The 18023-nt window shown below is 42.8% G+C and overlaps 1 protein-coding gene across 1 annotated transcript in view; it reads left to right on the forward strand.

Annotated features, from left to right (window-relative positions):
• The window catches only part of UBAC2 (UBA domain containing 2), a 170574-nt gene that overhangs the window by 67455 nt on the left and 85096 nt on the right, over nucleotides 1-18023 (forward strand). The gene's annotated exons all lie outside the window — the stretch shown is intronic.

Below are 18023 nucleotides of genomic sequence, written 5' to 3' on the forward strand. Positions count from 1 at the left end.
TGGACCATGCCCACCCTGAGATTAGGGCAGGGTGATACGCTCTCTTAGGCCATTCATAACTCTTGTCACCATAAAAATTAATTGTGTAATAGATGGTTTAATATCCATGTCCTCCATAGCATATAAGCTCTCGCAAGCAAAGGCCATACTTATCTTACCCATCAGTCAGGCCTCGGTTAGCATGGTGGCTCCCACACAGGGGGCACTGTGTTTGGTGGGTGGTTGGATGGATGGGTGAATGGATGGTGGGCGGGTGGAGCAAATACGTGAATGAAAAGCCGTGTTGTTTTGATTCCATTTCATCTCCTTTTGTGTGGACTACTGCAGTAGCCTCTCGACTGTTCATCCGGTCACCAGCTCCACGCTGTCATCTGTGCTGTTCCCCCTCCTCCATAACTTTATCTCCAGAAAAGATCTTACCTCGTTCCTTTACACCTTCTTAAACCTGTGACTTCCTACTGCTGCGCCGTCAAGTCTAACTTGTTAGTGAGGCACCTCAGAGTTGAGTTCCCACCCACCTTTCCAGCCTCGTCTACTCAGTCCCCCCTTGTGCTCTACGCACTGGCCTAATTGCATTATTGACCACCCTCTGAATTAATTTATTCATAAATCAGACAATTCTGATTGCAATATCCTCTCTCCTCTTTACCTGGCAAAATTTTTCTTGACCTTCAAGGCTCACCTTGGACATCTCTACTCTGTGAACCTCTACCCCAGCCAGAAGTGATCACATCTTCCTTTGTGCTCACAGATGACTCTGTGCTTCAAGTTACATGTAACATTTACCACTTGATTTTATACTTGTTTACCTAATTGACACTTCTCTCAACTTAGTGCTTTTTGGAACAAAATCTTCCTCTCTTGTTGAAAGCTCCCTCAGCGTGGAGCATCAGGAAGATGGCATGAAGCCGTGAAGTGTTCTTGAACACCAGAGAGACCTGCCGCGATGGAAATTTTGATCTACCACCTGCTAGTTACTTCGATTTTTCTTTTGTACTAATGCCCTTTTCTTTCTTTTCTCTCTTTTTTTTTTTTTTTGATGACTTACCTCAAATCTGTTACTTATAAGAAAAACGTAAAAACTGAATTTCAAATATGAGTTCAGTGATATGTTTAAAAGATTAAAATGTTGTTGATTTATAAAATCATTCCAGTATCATATCTAGAGAAAAAACATAAAATCCATTCATTCTTATATTCTCAGAAGAGGTTTTTTTTTCTTTTTAAAATATATTTATTCATTTATGGCTGTGCTAGGGTCTTCGTTGCTCTTTGCTCAGGCTTTCTCTAGTTGCGGGTGAGCAGGGGCTGCTCTCCATTGCGTTGCACAGGCTGCTCACTGCCGTGGCTTCTCTTGTTGCAGAGCACAGGCTCTAGACTTGTGCGTTTTAGTAGTTGGGGCACACAGACTCGATAGTTTCGGCTCATGGGCCCAATAGTTGTGGCTTCTGGGGGTAATTGCTCTGCAGCATGTGGAATCTTCCCAGACCAGGGATCGAACCCATGTCCCTTGCCTTGGCAGGCAGATTCTTATCCACTGTACCACCACGCAAGTCCCCAGAATAGCTTTTTATAAAACAAAAGTCTTGAGTTATTTATTTGGCCACACTGAGCCTTAGTTGCGTCACGTTGCGGCCAGTAGACACTCCAGTTGTGGCATGCGGGCTCTGGAGCTGCGGTGTGCCGGCTGTGGGATGTGGATCCTAAGGTTCCTTGAGCAGGGATCGAACCTGCATCCTCTGCAGTGCAAAGCGGATTCTTAAGCACTGGACCACCAGGGGCATCCCAGAATAGCTCTTATCTTAACCCCGAAGTTCTCAGTTTAGTGTCCAGGTGTCTAATGCTGTGTGTCTGACGTCACCCATCAGGAGTCAGCACACACCATGCTCGTCCCAGGCAGTCTGCACACACACTGGTGTCACTTTAATCCTCTGTACAGTGGGAACTGTCATCTCCTCTGAGGAAGCCAGCTCAGAAGCCTTGAGCAGCATTTTCTGTAAAGTGGAAAAAGAAAAGTCATGATGATGTTAAAAGATACATAAGGAGAGGAAGTGGCTTCTGTTACTTCACTTGTGTGTTTGACGCTGTTTTAAGGGATGACTAGAAAATGAGATTGCTACTCAGTGTAATCAAGGTGTTAGTAATGTTTGAAGCCCAGTGTCTTTCGAATCAAAAAAGCGACATCAATAGTGAGTCTCTTACCCCCACAGACGGCTGGTTAATTGTGAAAGGAGACTCAGGTTTTTCACACGGGAGATTTCATTGGCAGTTTCAGTGGCCTGAGCATCTTCCCAAGGAGTAGATTTAGTGTATCCTGTTTGAAAGACTCTGTAAGCTATCATCAGAGGTTATATGAAGCCACCCCATCGGTGATTTTACACTTGAATGTGAAGGGCAGTGATACTGTCAACCCAAACCAGAGTGTTCTCAGCCTTGGCTGGCACTTTTGGTCACATAGGTCTTTGCTGTTGGGGGGCTGTCCTGTGCATCGCAGACTGTTGAGTAACACTCCTGGCCTCTGCCCTCAGATGTCTGCAGCACCTCCCACCTCCCAGGTCCTGACAACTAGAAACGTCTCCAGATAGTGCCAGATGACATTGAGGGGCACAAAATTACCCCTGATGGCATACCACTGACCCACTGAAGCTTTTACAGAGCCTCTCACCTATTTTGACATGCACGGTGCTGGGTGGTAAATAGAACCCTGAAAAGAGTTAGCCCACACCCTGGAGGAGGCAGTGACCTATGAAGCTTGTTGAGATCTTTTGACTAGGTAGAATATTTCTAGTCATTGACTGAAATAGCTTTGGTTGAGGCTATCAGTAAAAATTTGTTTCAAAGAAGTTTAACATCTGTTTTCATTTCTGCTTTTGTCAGTTACTTCGCTACTCAATTCCTTTATTTTAGCTTGTCTTCCTCTTAGGACTTAAAATATTTAAGTACATGTCAAAATTTCCAGTTTGATAGAAAATATGTTTTATTGAAACAGAAATGAAGATGTTAAGAACTTTAGGCTAGGATGGTGAAAAGTTTAATGTTGTTAACCAGGCTAGATGACAGCAGAGTAAATAGTACTGAAGGGAACTCAGTCTGGTTCTGTTCAAGATTCACTTCCTGTTCTTGTTTATCATTGGAAGTTGTACTTTACAAAGATTTTAGATTCAGATCATTGTATTATTCTAAGAAAAAAATTTCAAAATGCTCACCACGTCTTGGTAACCATGGCAAGATATGTAACACACAAAAATAATCTCATATTTATCTCAGGGTTGAGTGTTTTTTTTTTTTTTTTTGGTATATGGTATACCTTGAGTTCGGAAATATCTAATTTGCTTCTGTTATCTGAGGTCAAAGGAAAAAACGGCTTTCTGAATTACAAGACACAGGCATGCCTGTTACTTGAAGTAATAGAACCAACACTGGTTTATTTAGTAGAAAGAGAGTTTATTGAAGTAGTTCAGAGACCACTTGGGTGAGGGCAAAAATCCAGCCTTGGATGCAGTGAAACCATAGTTAATACTTAAATGTATCCCTTCCCATTGAGGGAAGATTGTCTGCCTACTTAATGTTTGATATTGACTTGTGGAACATGAGATTTGTGAGGGTAACTTGGTCTGTATTATTTTCAGTCCTTGCATCCTGGTGCCACAAACAGGAGGAAGCCCTTAATAGATGCTTTTTGTATAAATATGAGATAAAGCATGTGTTCATTAGTATCAGCAACAACATGGAGAGAAAGTACAATAGTGTTGAAATGTTAATATTATACATTCGATTGGGGGATTTTTTTGGCAGCGAAATAAGCTCTTTTTCTTTAGTAATTTTGACCAATAAATATTAAATGACTATTTTGTACCATAGAGCCCTGTTTTACATATGTTCCTTTTAAATGAACACCCATGGCAGTCTTGCAAGAGTAGTAGATATTGATACGGTTGTATCCTTCATGAGAAAGCGGAGGGTCTGAGAATTGATTTAATCATCAGGCTCACAGCTATTTAAGTGCCAGAGCCTAGATTGAAATTCATGCCTGTCTGACTCAACACAAACATGTCCCTCTGTGCAACAGAGCCTTAATGCCACTTTCCTTTTTTTTTTTTTTAGGTTTAAAAAATCCAATTAATGGTCACCTGTTCACTCTTTTAGAAAGTAATTTGAGTGTATAAATTCATCAAACTGAAACTTCCTATTTGGATTTTCAGCTACAGTGTTACAAATGTTTATAAAAGTAAATGTTAGTCTCTAAAGGCAATTTTTATGATTACATTCAAGTTTTGCTGCTAAATGAGAATTACAAAAATAATCCACCATGGAATGCTGTGTGAAAAAGCACCACCTGTGCAGTACTCCAGTTATATAGCTTCTAGGTTTCAAGTTGTCGTCGTCGTCGTCGTTCAGTTGCTAAGTCATCTCCGACTCTTTGCGACCACATGGATCGCAGCACGCCAGGCTTCTCTGTCCTCCACCGTCTCTTGAAGTTTGCTCCTACTCATGTCCATTGAGTCAGTGGACCATCCAACCATCTCATTCTCTGTCATCTCCTTCTTTTCCTGCCCTCAATCTTTCCCAGCATCAGGGTCTTTTCCAGTGAATTGGCTCTTCATGTTAGGTGGCTGAAGTATTGGAGCTTCAGCTTCAGCCTCATTCCTTCCAATGAATATTCATGGCTGATTTCTTTTAGGATTGACTGGTTTGATCTTTTTGCTGTCCAAGGGACTCTCAAGAGTCTTCTCTAGCACCATACTTTGAAAGCATCAGTTCTTTGGCACTCAGCCTTCTTTATAGTCCAACTCTCACGTCCATCTGTGACTACTAGGAAAAACCATAGCTTTGACTATATGGACCTTCGTCAGCAAAATGATGTCTCTGCTTTTTAATGCGTTATCTAGGTTTGTCATAGCTTTCCTTCCAAGGAGCAGGCATCTTTTAATTTCATGGCTACAGTCACCATCTACAGTGATTTTGAAGCCAAGAAAATAAAATCTGTCACTGCTTCCACTTTTTCCCCTTCTATTTGCCATGAAGTGATAGGACCAGATGCCATGATCTTAGTTTTTTGGATGTTGAGTTTTAAGCCATCTTTTTCACTCTCCTCTTTCATCCTTAAGAAGCTCTTTAGTTCCTCTTCACTTTCTGTCATTAGAGTGGTATCATCTGCATATCTGAGGTTGTTAATATTTCTCCCAGCAATCTTGATTCCAGCTTGTGATTCATCATTTTAATTTAATAGACAGGAAAAAAAAAAAAAACTATGCTGTTTCTCTTCAGAGCTCCCTAATGCTGCCACTGTGTTTTATACTTTTTTTAAAAAAATCTGAAATAATTCAGGCCTTATAGGAAGGTTACGACAATAGGACCCTAAACCCAGATGCCCTAATTGTTAATGTTTTTTGTTTGTTTTGTCATTTTCCCTCTTTCTCTCTATATATAGGGTTTTGTTTTTTTTTTCTGAATCATCTGAGAGCAAGTTGTCGATGTAATGCCCCTTTATCCCTGAATACCTCAGTATATATGACCATAAAATTAGCAATTGGACAGTTTTATAGTAAAAAAGAAAAAAAAAAGGATGGCCATGTGACATCTTGGAATTACATCTTGTGTTTAATTGTTATGTCCCTTTACCTTTTTATCTGGGACAGTCTTCATTCTATCTTTATCTCTTGTGATCTTGACATTTTGAAGAGTATAAGCTAGTTACTTTATAGAAGATGGTACTGATTTTAATAATATAGTAAAATTAAAGTTTTTGAAGGAAGCATTAGATGGAAATAATTTGTGCTTCCGTGTTTCTCTTGGTATAATCTGTTAGAGCTTTTTATTTTGAAAAATTTCAATCACAGAAGCAAAGAGAATAATAAAATGAGCCCTGTGCTTAGTTGCTCCGTCATGTCTGACTCTTTTTGCTCCCTTGGACTGTCATCCGCCAGGCTCCTCTGTCCATGGGGATTCTCTAGGCAAGAATACTGGAGTGGGTTGCCATGCCCTCCTTCAGGGACTCTTCCCAACCCAGGGATTGAACCCAGGTCTCCCGCATTGCAGGTGGATTCTTTACCATCAGAGCCACCAGGGAAGCCCTCTCCTCCAGGGGATCTTCCCAACCCAGGGATATTTCCCACATTGCAGGCAAATTCTTTACCGTCTGAGCCACCAGGGAACCCAAAATGAGCCCTACTACTACTACTACTACTACTAAGTCGCTTCAATCATGTCCGACTCTGTGTGACCCCATAGATGGCAGCCCACCAGGCTCCCCCATCCCTGGGATTCTCCAGGCAAAAACACTGGAGTGGGTTGCCATTTCCTTCTCCAGTGCATGAAAGTGAAAAGTGAAAGTGAAGTCACTCAGTCGTGTCCAACCCTCAGCCACCCCATGGAGTGCAGCCTTCCAGGCTCCTCCATCCATGGGATTTTCCAGGCAGGAGTACTGGAGTGGGTTGCCATTGCCTTCTCCAAAAATGAGCCCTAGAACCCAGAAATAATAATTAACATTTTTGCCTCCCTTCCCTATTCTTTTTCTAGTCCCCTAAAAACTAAATACTTTCAGGCATTTTGTAGCAGTTTTTGGACATCATAATCAAGTGGAAGTTGCTTAGTTGTGCTCTTTGATCCGATGGGCTGTAGCCTGCCAGGCTCTTCTGTCCATGGAATTTTCCAGTCAAGAATACTGGAGTGGGTTGCCATTCTGTTCTCCAGGGGATCTTCCTGACGCAGAGATTGAACCCAGGTCTCCTGTATTGCAGGCAGATTCTTAACCATCTGAGGCACAAGGGAATATTCCATATTTAAGGAAGGTCTAAAAAGTAGTGGCATTTGCTTATAGAAACATATTACTTTAACCTAGCAAAATTATTTATAATTCCTTAATAATTCCTTATAATACCAAAACTATATTCAGACTTCTCCTATATTCATTTTTTCTCTTTGAAAAAGCCCTTTACTTTTGGTTTTGCATTTGGTTATGGTATCTCTTAACTTTCTCTTTTTTTAATTAGACACTCCGTCCCATTTGGTGGAAAGCTTTAATATTTGTTGTGGTGTAGTGACTATGCCTGGATCGTCTTGCTCTTTACCTTTTCCAGGGTCCTCTTAGTGTGTATCCACAGAAAACAGAGGTTGGAAAGCTTAATGCTGTCTTTCTCACACTCCCTTGCGTCCAGAGTCCTACGATGATTTAGGGTCTTGTGCGGTGCTTGAATTCAGTGTGAGCTGAGGCAGTAGCATTTGAGATGCCCGTTTTGGTGGTCCATTTCTGCAGACCCCACAGGCCCTGGAGGTTACAGTTCAGACTACTTCCTGCTTCCTAGACTCTGTTGAAATGATGTAATGACTTCCTGATTCCCAGCATCCTGACTCTGGCAGAGGAAACCGTGTTCATGGTAGACCAGTCCTTATGTGTTGCTTCAGAGTCTGTTCCTGGACACCAAGCCTGGATCTGCCCTTCTGGCCCTTTAAAAAATTTTACAAACACCTAGTTTTGTATACTGAATCTTCTCTTGCCCGAAACAGCTTGAGAAGTTTCTGTTATCTGTAGGTGAACCTTGGCTGACAGTATTGGTAATCAAAAGAATGTAAGTTTTATCTTTGACTTCAGACGTATATGTCCAGAGCAACATACCCATATCTGAAGCATTCAGATTTGAACTGGAATGTGGTTTAAGGGAAAGGAAGCAGCTTTTTGCCCGTGTGTGTGTGTGTGTGTGTGTGTGTGTGTGTGTGTATGAAAGCACGACAGTCTTTTCATGCAGGTATCTGGTATAACCTGTAATTTGCTAGTGACTTTGTCACAAAAAGCCGTTTCTTACTAGGACTTCTTATAGGTCCTTTAGACTACCCTTCCCTGCACTCTTGAGATATGAACGTGGCCCCATATGTCTCATTCCTGTCTTCCCACGTGACTTGGGTTGTGCGGCTCAGTGGTGAGAGATGGAGACCAGTAGCCGTGTGACCCCCACCTTCCCCTCCCACTCATCCCTGAATTTCTGCCTCCAGTGGCCCTGATGGCCCAGCAGTGTGGGGAATATATTAGAGACTATACTTAACGATTTTAAAAATTTATGATAGAAAATTTCAAAGATACGTGAATGCAGAGAGAACAGTATAATGAAAGACTACCGTGTACCCATCGCCTTATCAGCATTTTGTCAGACACCAAAGTTCAAATAGTTCAACAGTTGGGTCCCTTATGAGACACTTCTTCCTTTCTCTCTTCTGTTTTACTGTTGCTTCCTCAATTCTTCATGGCTAAGACCTACAGTATTTCTCAGCCCTGCTCCTGCCTTCAGTTGACCAGCCCCTCTGCAGGTCTCTCCCCTAGGGATCTCGCGCTCCTCCCAGAGTCTCCCTTCCTTGGGTCTCTGGGGACCTGAGCATGTGGGTGCAGGCACCATCCATGCCCAGGCTCAGGGCGAGCGCTTTCCAGATTGTTGGAACTCACACCAGGGACTGTGTTGAATTATATATAATATATGATAGACCAGTAATGTAGTTTGCGTTGATTTTTTTAAAACCCTGATACAGGCAATGACCCCATATATTTTTACTATATATATATTTTTTTTATTATTATTTTATTTTATTTTTTATTTTTTTTTTTTTTTTTACTATATATTTTAAAAAGCAGATATTTCACTCCAGGACTTAAGGGGAAAATTGTGGAACTCAAACAGTGAGAACACATCAAAATGTTACTTTTTTTAGAGTAGGATTAAAACCTTTTTCAGCCTCCTTGTAGTTTCATTTTGACGCATTTTTTTTCTTCTCAAAATCTGCATGGGAAAAGTCATTCTTACAAGATATGGAAACCAGAAATAAATGTTCTCACACTCTGAAAAAACTGTTAAAAGCCAATCAAAAATTACTTGAGTTCTTGGTTCAGACCCATTATAGTAGGTACCATGCGAGACAGAAGGGTTCCTGCCCAGACGTGGCTGGCAGTTTACTCAGATAGACAAGACATCCAAATACCACTTTCAACAATGAGAAGCAACATAGTAAGTGTGCAAATAAAGAGAAAGCGAAAGTCTTTACCATTTGAGGGGCAGATAAGCTATTGAAAAATAAAATAATATCTGGATCTGCATTATCAAGGACAGATTAAATGAACATAATCATCTGTTGCCTCTGTGTGTATGGAAGAAGAGGGAAAGCTAGTGGCATGCCTCTTATACTCTCATCAGAAAACTTTTTGTTTATTTTTTGGAAAAGAAGTCTTGATTTATTTAAATGTCATTACAGTTTCCAATTTAAAATATTTTACAGGATTAGTATTTCTATACCATAATGTATTAGTTATCTGTTGCTGCCTAACAAACTACCACACACAAGAATAAGACCTCTTCTCCATCATACTTGAATAGTACTAATCATAATAAGGGGACTCTGAGGCGGCTTTAGGGGTAAAGAGCCCACCTGCCAGTGCAGGAGGTGTAAGAGACACGGGTTCGTTCCCTGGGTCGGGAAGATCCCCTGGAGGAGGGCATGGCCACCCACTCCAGTATTCTTGCCTGGAGAATCCCATGGACAGAGGAGCCTGGAGGGCTACAGTCCGTAGGGTCAGACAGAGTGGCAGATGACTGAAGTAACTTAGCTCACATGCATACACAATCATAATATGGACAGAAAATGGTAAAGGCCTAACAGAAGCAGAAGAGATTAAGAAAAGGTGGTGAGAATACATAGAGGAACTATACAGAAAAGGTCTTAATGACCCAGATAACCATGATTGTGTGATCACTTAAATGGAGCCAGGCATCCTGGAGTGTGAAGTCAAGTGGGCCTTAGGAAACATTACTACAAATAAAGCTAGTGGAGGTGATGGAATTCCAGCTGAACTATTTGAAATCCTAAAAGATGATGCTGTTTAAGTGCTGCACTCAATGTGTCAGTGAATTTGGAAGATTCAGCAGTGGCCACAGGACTGGAAAAGATCAGTTTTCATTCCAGTCCCAAATAAGGGCAGTGCCAAAGATTGTTCAAACTGCTGGACAGTTGTGCTCATCTCACATGCTAGTAGGGTTATGCTCAAAATCCTTCAAGCTAGGCTTCAGTAGTACATAAACTGAGAACTTACAGACGTACAGTTCAGTTCAGTCACTCAGTCATGTCCAACTCTTTGTGACCTCATGAACCGCAGCACGCCAGGCCTCCCTGTCCATTACCAACTCCTGGAGTCCACCCAAACCCATGTCCATTGAGTCGGTGATGCCATCCAACCGTCTTATCCTCTGTCGTCCATCCAACCATCTTATCCTCTGTCGTCCATCCAACCATCTTATCCTCTGTCGTCCCTTCTCCTCCTGCCCTCAATCTTTCCCAGCATCAGGGTCTTTTCAAATGAGTCAGCTCTTCGCATCAGGTGGCCAAAGTATTGAAGTTTCAGCTTCAACATCAATCCTTCCAATGAACAAGCTGGATTAAAAAAAAAGGCAGAGGAACCAGAAATCAAATTGCCAGCATCCATTGGACCATAGAGAAAACAAAGGAATTCCAGAAAAACATCTACTTCTGCTTCAATGACTATGCAAAAGCCTGTGCATAGTCTGTGCAGATCACAAAAAACTGTGAAAAATTCTTAGAGAGCTGGGCATACCAGGCCACCTTATGTGTCTCCTAAGAAACCTGTATGCAGGTCAAGAAGCCACAGTTAGAGCCTTATATGAAACAACTGACTGGTTCAGTACTGGAAAAGGAGTGCGTCAGGCTGTATATTGCCACCCTGCTTATTTAACTCTATGTACATACATAGAGTACATCATGTGAAATGCCAGGCTGAATGAATCGCAAGCGGAATCAAGATTGCTGGGAGAAATATCAACAACCTCAGAAATGCAGATGATACCACTCTAATGGCAGAAAGTGAAGAGGAACTAAAGAGTCTCTTGATGAGGGTGAGAGAGGAGAGTGAAGAAGCTGGTTTAAAACTCAGCATTCAAAAAACTAAGATCATGGCATCTGGTCCCATCACTTCATGGCAAATGAAGGAGAAAAAGTGGAAACAGTGACAGATTTTATTTTCTTGGGCTCCAGAATCACTGCAGATGGTGACTGTAGCCATGAAATTAAAAGATGCTTGCTCCTTGGAAGGAAAGCTGTCACAAACTTAGTGTATTAAAAAGCAGAGATATCACTTTGCTGACAAAGGTCTGTACAGTCAAAGCTATGATTTTTCCAGTAGTTGTGTATGGATGTGAGAGTTGGATCATAAAGAGGGCTAAGCATAGAAGAATGACGCTTTCAAATTGTGGTGCTGGAGAAGACTCTTGAGAGTCCCATGGACAGCATAGAGGTCAAACCAGTCCATCCTAAAGGAAATCAACCCTGAATATTCATTGGAAGGACTGATGCTGAAGCTGAAGCTCCAGTACCTTGGCCACCTGATGTAAAGAGCTGATCATTGGAAAAGACTCTGATGCTAGTAAAGATTGAAGGCAAAAGGAGAAAGAGGTGGCAGAGGATGAGATGGTTAGATAGCATCACTGATTCAGTGGACATGGATTTGAGCAAACTCTGGGAGATAGTGGAGGACAGGGAAGCCTGGCGTGCTACAGCCCATGGGGTTGCAAAGAGTCGGCATGACTTAGTGACTGAATAACAGCAACAATCATGTAATGTCCTCAGCTACTATTTGATGACCTGTAGTCAACGTGTGTGTGTGTGTGTGTGTATTTAATTTTTAAAATTTATTTAGTCATTTATCGCTGCACTGGGTCTTCACTGCTGCGTGAGGGCTTCCTCCAATTGTGGCAAGTGGGACTACTCTCTGGTTGCAGTGTATGGGCTTCTGGTAGCGGTGGCTTCTGTTATTGTGGAGCACAGGCTCTAGGGCACGCAGGCTTCAATAACTGCAGTGTGCAGGCTCAGTAGTTGTGGTGCACAGGCATAGTTGCCCCTCAGCATGTGGGATCTTAGTTCCCAGACCAGGGATCAAACCCATGTCTCCTTCATTGGCAGGTCAATTCTAAACCACTGGACCACCAGGGAAATCCCAACGTATATTTCTTTGAGCATTATCTCCATGCAAGGTGCTGTGCTTGAAGCTACCCAGAATAGAAGGAAGATTCAAGATCTTTGCCCTAATGGGGCATATGTTTAAACTGAGGGATATAAGAGTGGTGCATGTGAAATAACAGACCACAGGCTGTGTGATGGTTGGCAGAGAGCGTACATGTCATGTAGTGCCGTTATTTCTTTGATAAGATAACGGAAATCTAGAAAGGCTAAAAGACTTGACAAGAGGTGATGTAGCTGATACACAGTCAAACCAGAACCAGGTTTCCAGGCCATTGTATTTTTTCTCTTCTTTTGTGGCAAGATAATTTTTGTCTAAAGTTAAAACTGTGTGGCATAGGATATATGAAAGCCAAATAAGATGAGGAAAGGGAAGATGGGTGGCTTTGAGTAGTCAAAGGAGATTGGAAGGAGGAGGTACAGTTAGAATGTGAGTGTAAAGAATGAATGGCAGAAGCAGGAGAATCCAACCAAGAGGACCAAGTATTTGTCATATTCATGGGGTAGACCGGCTGTCTTGAGAGGTACTTACTGAGCAATGAAGAACAGCGAGGTAGCAGACACTTGAAAGTGTAAGAGAGGAACTTTTGCTTCATGCGGTCCATGATGGGGAACTATTCTCAATCCTGGAGCGTGAAATGACATGATGAAACTGGGATTAGGGAAGATTACATCTGTTTGCCGGGAGAACCGCATAGAGGGTACATTCTTTTCTTACCCTTGGTGTATGGGTAGGTGTGTTAATTAGCCTCTGTTGTGGCCCCAAATTAACCCTGAGATCTCAGTGGCTGAATATAAATGCATCTCTTGTTTGCGCTACTTTGTCAACACAGATGGATGGGGTATGGGCTGGGGAGTTCTCCGTTTACTCATTCAAGGACCCAGACTGACAGAGGTCCCACCATCTAGAACCTCGCTGGTCCCCATGGCAGAAGAGCGGTGTGGGAGGTCCCTCACTGCCGTCCAAAGCTCCAGCCTAGAAGGGACCTACAGCTTTTTTCTGGCCAACCCATTGGCCGGAGGTAGTCAAATGTGCCACAATAGGAAGTTGAGAATATCCAGTGAGCAGTAAGTGTCTCTTTCAAGGCTGTCTGAGGACCTGGGCATATACTCTGCTTGTTTAAAAGAGACAATGCCATGATAACAAGTGACAGACCTTGGAGCCAAACTGTAGAGTCAAGAGCCTGTCTCCCCTGCTTGCTAACTGTGTGGCTTTGGGTAATTGACTGAATTTCTCTGGGGCATAATTTCCTCATCTATAAAACAGTGATAGTACTGGGACCAGGAGAAGGAAATGGCAACCCACTCCAGTATTCTTGCCTAGAGAACCCCGTGGACAGAGGAGGGGCTGCTGTCCATAGGGTCACACAGTGTCAGAAGTGACTTAGCATGCATGCATGCATTGGAGAAGGAAATGGCAACCCACTCCAGTGTTCTTGCCTGGAGAATCCCAGGGACGGGGGAGCCTGGCTGGCTGCCGTCTGTGGGGTCGCACAGAGTCAGACATGACTGAAGCGACCTAGCAGCAGCAGCAGCAGTGGGGCCAACCTTGAAGAATTATTGTCGGCTTTAATTATATATAAAGCCTTAGAGTCTCATACCATGTGACTGTTAGGAGTTGTTTAGCGTGGTTTTTGTTATTAATCTGCTGACTTCCGGTATAGTACCTGAAAGGAAGGCTAAAGTGTCTGGCTCCAGGTGAGGGGAGCAGTGGGCAAGACGTTGTGGTCATTTAGGTGTGTGTTGCCAGCATCCAGCCTAGGATGCTGATTTGGGGCAAAGAAAAGATGGGCAAGAGTGAGTTCTGGAGGAGAAAATGAAAGCAGGGCTTACTGGCCAAACACCATGGATGAGACTGAGTGTGGGCCTGAGGGTGTGGGACTGAGGGAATGGAGCTTGAGAAGCAGAGAAATTAGGGTGCTCCCACAGGGAAAGAAGATGAGCTGAAGGTCCGACGTGGTGTTTGGGACGTGTCCAAGGCCCAGGAAGCCGCAGGAAGTGGAGGAATGGAGCCGTCTCTTAATGAACATAATTCTGTTGTGGTGAAAACCTCATGCTCCAAGTCGCACTACCCTGGGGCCAGAGGGTTTGGATCGAGCTCCCAGCTCCATGTCTCCATGGCCTGGCACTCCAGTCTCCTCATCAGTAAAATAAAGATATGTGTGTGTGCTCACTCAGTCATGTTCGACTCTTTGCAACCCTGTGGACTATAGCACGCAGGTTCCTCTGTCCATGGGATTTTCCAGGCAAGAACACTGGAGTGGGTGGCCATTTCCTCCTCCAAGGGATCTTCCTGACCCAGGAATTGAAACCCCCATCTCCTGCACCAGCAGGAGGATTCTTTACCACTGAGCCACGTGGGAAGCCCCAGATAAAGTTCTACCCGCCCCTTAAAGTAGTGAGGATTAAGGGAGGTAATGCCTGTCAGGTACTTGAAAGTGGCATGTAGTAAATAGCAGTTGTTCCTTCTCAGCTAATTGAGCTTGCAGTTGAATAGAAGTCTGAGGATCACTTTTTAAGTGACCAGTTCTTCAGGGTTTAATGTAAAGCAAACTGCCGGTGACATCAGTTCTCCTGAGCGGATCTAGTCGCCCCCAGATTCCAAAACACGGGCTGTGTTGTCGCCAGATCAGCTCTTCATTTTTTCACTCTTATCTGAATAGTCCAATGAGCAGATGTTTTTAGCTTTGCAAAGAATAACAAATTGCAGTGGGCTAAGAGTGACCAAAATAGACCATTTTAAAAGTTTATTTAAGGGCCGTGCTTCCTCTTTTAAGATTGCCTGGTACTTTTCAGTGATCAGTAGGAGTCACTGCCCTTGCCTCTTGAAATCTAAAGTTGTTTTCGAGCAGAACATATTTCTGTAACTAAATATGAACTGGCTTCTTGGGACGTTAGTTCTGTTCTTTAATATATCTACTTTAAATTGCAGGGTCTTTGAGAGGCCCTGTCTTCAGTTACACAATTACATATTCTCTAGCATATGTAACTTCTTTTTCATTTCCTGAAAAACTTTACAACCTTGGAGATCTTTCAGTAGGGCTTTAGTATTTTGTCAGTACAAAAGAGGTGCTATGCAATTAGCTGGGTATTTGAGAGACTTCTTGGGGCCAGGCTGTGTACCAGATGCTGTGTGTATAACCTACAGCACCCTCATCCTCGGGGAACTCACAGCCGGAGCGTGTAGTCTTCCCACTCTTGGGTATTTGTCCTGTATAAGGGTTAGCTAACCTGCTGGCCTATAATTAAACCTGCCTTCTCATACTTTTTCTCTGAGTCTGTGTGATTCAGTCCTTTTAATGACTGAGACATGAAGTTAGGGTTATATTCCGGTTGCTCCCTGTCTCTTAATTTACCAGGTTCCTTTCCTGAATTTGGATTTCTTTATAAAGTGTGGGCAATACAGTCTGTTCATCCTGTTTCACAGATTGTGAAAAGGAAGACATTACATGATTCCTGGACCAACTGCACTCTTCATATATACCTGATGTCATTTCTAAAATCTAACCTTCACTATTCTGTACTCTCCTCTGCTGTCACTGAAGAGTCTACGTGTTTATACTGACTCAAGCTAAGTAGCTTTGAGAGTTTTTTTTTAATTAACCAAATGATCCTTTTAGACATAAAAATAAAACTGTGGAAGAGGAAATATGGTTAGCTGCCTTGTAGCTATCAGCTTTCTTAGGTGTTTTCTTCCTACCTCCCTGTTATTATTTAAAATTGTTAATATCACCTGGTCAATGTAGAAGGACTTATAGATTGTGATTTTCAAATAATGTGTGATATATAAGGCCACCTCCTATTTTTCTGTAACAGAATATAAATATTATACATCATTGACCCTGTTTTCCAAGGTTACCTGCTCCCAAGGGAAACGCATGGGAAATAAACCTGAAGCCAACTAATAATACAAGACAGGGGGAGGGTGCTCCAAGGCCATGTAGGAACCGCGGCTTCATGAATGAAATGGGCAGTACGGTCCTTTCGAAGGACAACAAAGAACTGAGTTTGATTAGAGTACAGACCTTTTTAAAAAAGATTAATTGGGGGTAGGTTTAAAGTTTACCTGGAGAAGGCAATGGCACCCCACTCCAGTACTCTTGCCTGGAAAATCCCATGGACAGAGGAGCCTGGTAGGCTGCAGTCCATGGGGTCGCCAAGAGTCAGACACGACTGAGCAACTTCACTGTCACTTTTCACTTTCCTGCATTGGAGAAGGAAATGGCAACCCACTCCAGTGTTCTTCCCTGGAGAATCCCAGGGACGGAGGAGCCGGGTGGGCTGCCGTCTATGGGGTCACACAGAGTCGGACACGACTGAAGCGACTTAGCAGTTAAAGTTTACCATTTTGGCAGTATGGCTCCTTATCATTGGATAAAATCGTTTATATAGACTTGTGGTATACTGGAAGGAGGAGGCAGAAGACTTCTGAAAAAAAGCACATTATTCCTTTGTCAAGTGACATAGATATTTATTGTCTTGTTTGAAGGATCTTAAGAACTGACCCTGTTAGCACAAAGAGGACTCTCATCTACTATGAAGCAGCATGTTGGCTCATACACACAGTAGTCTGTGCTGGAACACAGTCATACAACTTGTGTGCCGTAAAGATGCTCTGAAATTCAGGAAGCTTTTGTTTCTAGTTTTCATTTAGCGACTTTCACAATGGTTTCTCTTTGGGAATCAAACTCAAATGTCTACATAAGTGCCACCTTGCATAAAATATAGTATTTTGCCCTTTTTCTTCTTCACTTGGAAAAGTTTATAGATGAAGGAAAGGCCCTAAGTTCCTGACTTCTATCCATGCGGTCATCTATCTCCATGCTGCTGCTGCTAAGTTGCTTCAGTCGTGTCCAACTCTGTGAGACCCCATAGACGGCAGCCCACTAGGCTTCTCTGTCCCTGGGATTCACTAGGCAAAAGTACTGGACTGGGTTGCCATTTCCTTCTCCAATGCATGAAAACGAAAAGTGAAAGTGAAGTCGCTCAGTCATGTCCGACTCTTAGCAACCCCATGGACTGCAGCCTACCAGGCTCCTCCGTCCATGGGATTTTCCAGGCAAGAGTACTGGAGTGGGTTGCCATTGCCTTCTCCATCTATCTCCATAAGGTGTCACAAAGACCAATGGCTGTTTTTGACAATGGCTTTAAGCTATCTGTGAAATTAACATAATACAAATCTGAAAGTACACAGTAAATGGTATTGAATCGACCATTAAGATTAGTTTTCTTACAGGATAAAATCTGAAAGTGAGTAAGGTAAGGCTTTAAAAGAAAGTATTTCCAGGATATAAAGCTTAATAAAAATTTTAAGTATGACCCATCATATACCATTTCATTTCTTTAGTTGAGTTATCAAATGTGGAGTCATTGATAGGTACTGTCTTGAGGTAGTTGAGGGATCCAGTAAAGCAAATCTGAGCTGGCAGATGGGTTACTGTACTTGGGGAGGCCGTGCTACTTGTAAAGAAAGTGTTAAGTTCCTTAGTCGTGTCCGACTCTGTGCAGCCCCGTGGACAGAGAAGCCTGGTGGGCTATTGTCCATGGCGTTCTCCAGACAAAAATACTGGAGTGGGTTGCCGTTCTCTTCTCCAGGGAATCTTCCTGACCCAGGAATCGAACCCAGGTTATACAGAGGTATTTCTATTTGGTCACAAGAGTCAGACCATGACTTAGTGACTAAACAACGATAATGTTGTAAAGAATCCTGGTGACTGTGAAGTTCATGATTTTCCATTTTACTTTCCATCTTAACAAGGCAAGCCACAATTACACCCCCACTGCACATCCTCCGTACCCTTCCTGGTAACCAACCCACTGAAATACAGATACAGGGTACTGCCAACTTCTGTATAAATAAGATACCATCCCCTAGGGACTCAAAAAAAAGCCAAGCCTATTTGCATACATGTATATATATATTTTTTTAACTCTCAAGAAGCATTTAGCAAGTGGACCCTCTTTCCATATGAGATCCTTGTCATGTTCCTGGGCAGTGGCCCTTGAACCCTGTGCTG

The sequence above is a fragment of the Bos javanicus genome, chromosome 12 (assembly GCF_032452875.1).
Source record: "Bos javanicus breed banteng chromosome 12, ARS-OSU_banteng_1.0, whole genome shotgun sequence".
Taxonomy (NCBI): Eukaryota; Metazoa; Chordata; class Mammalia; order Artiodactyla; family Bovidae; genus Bos; species Bos javanicus.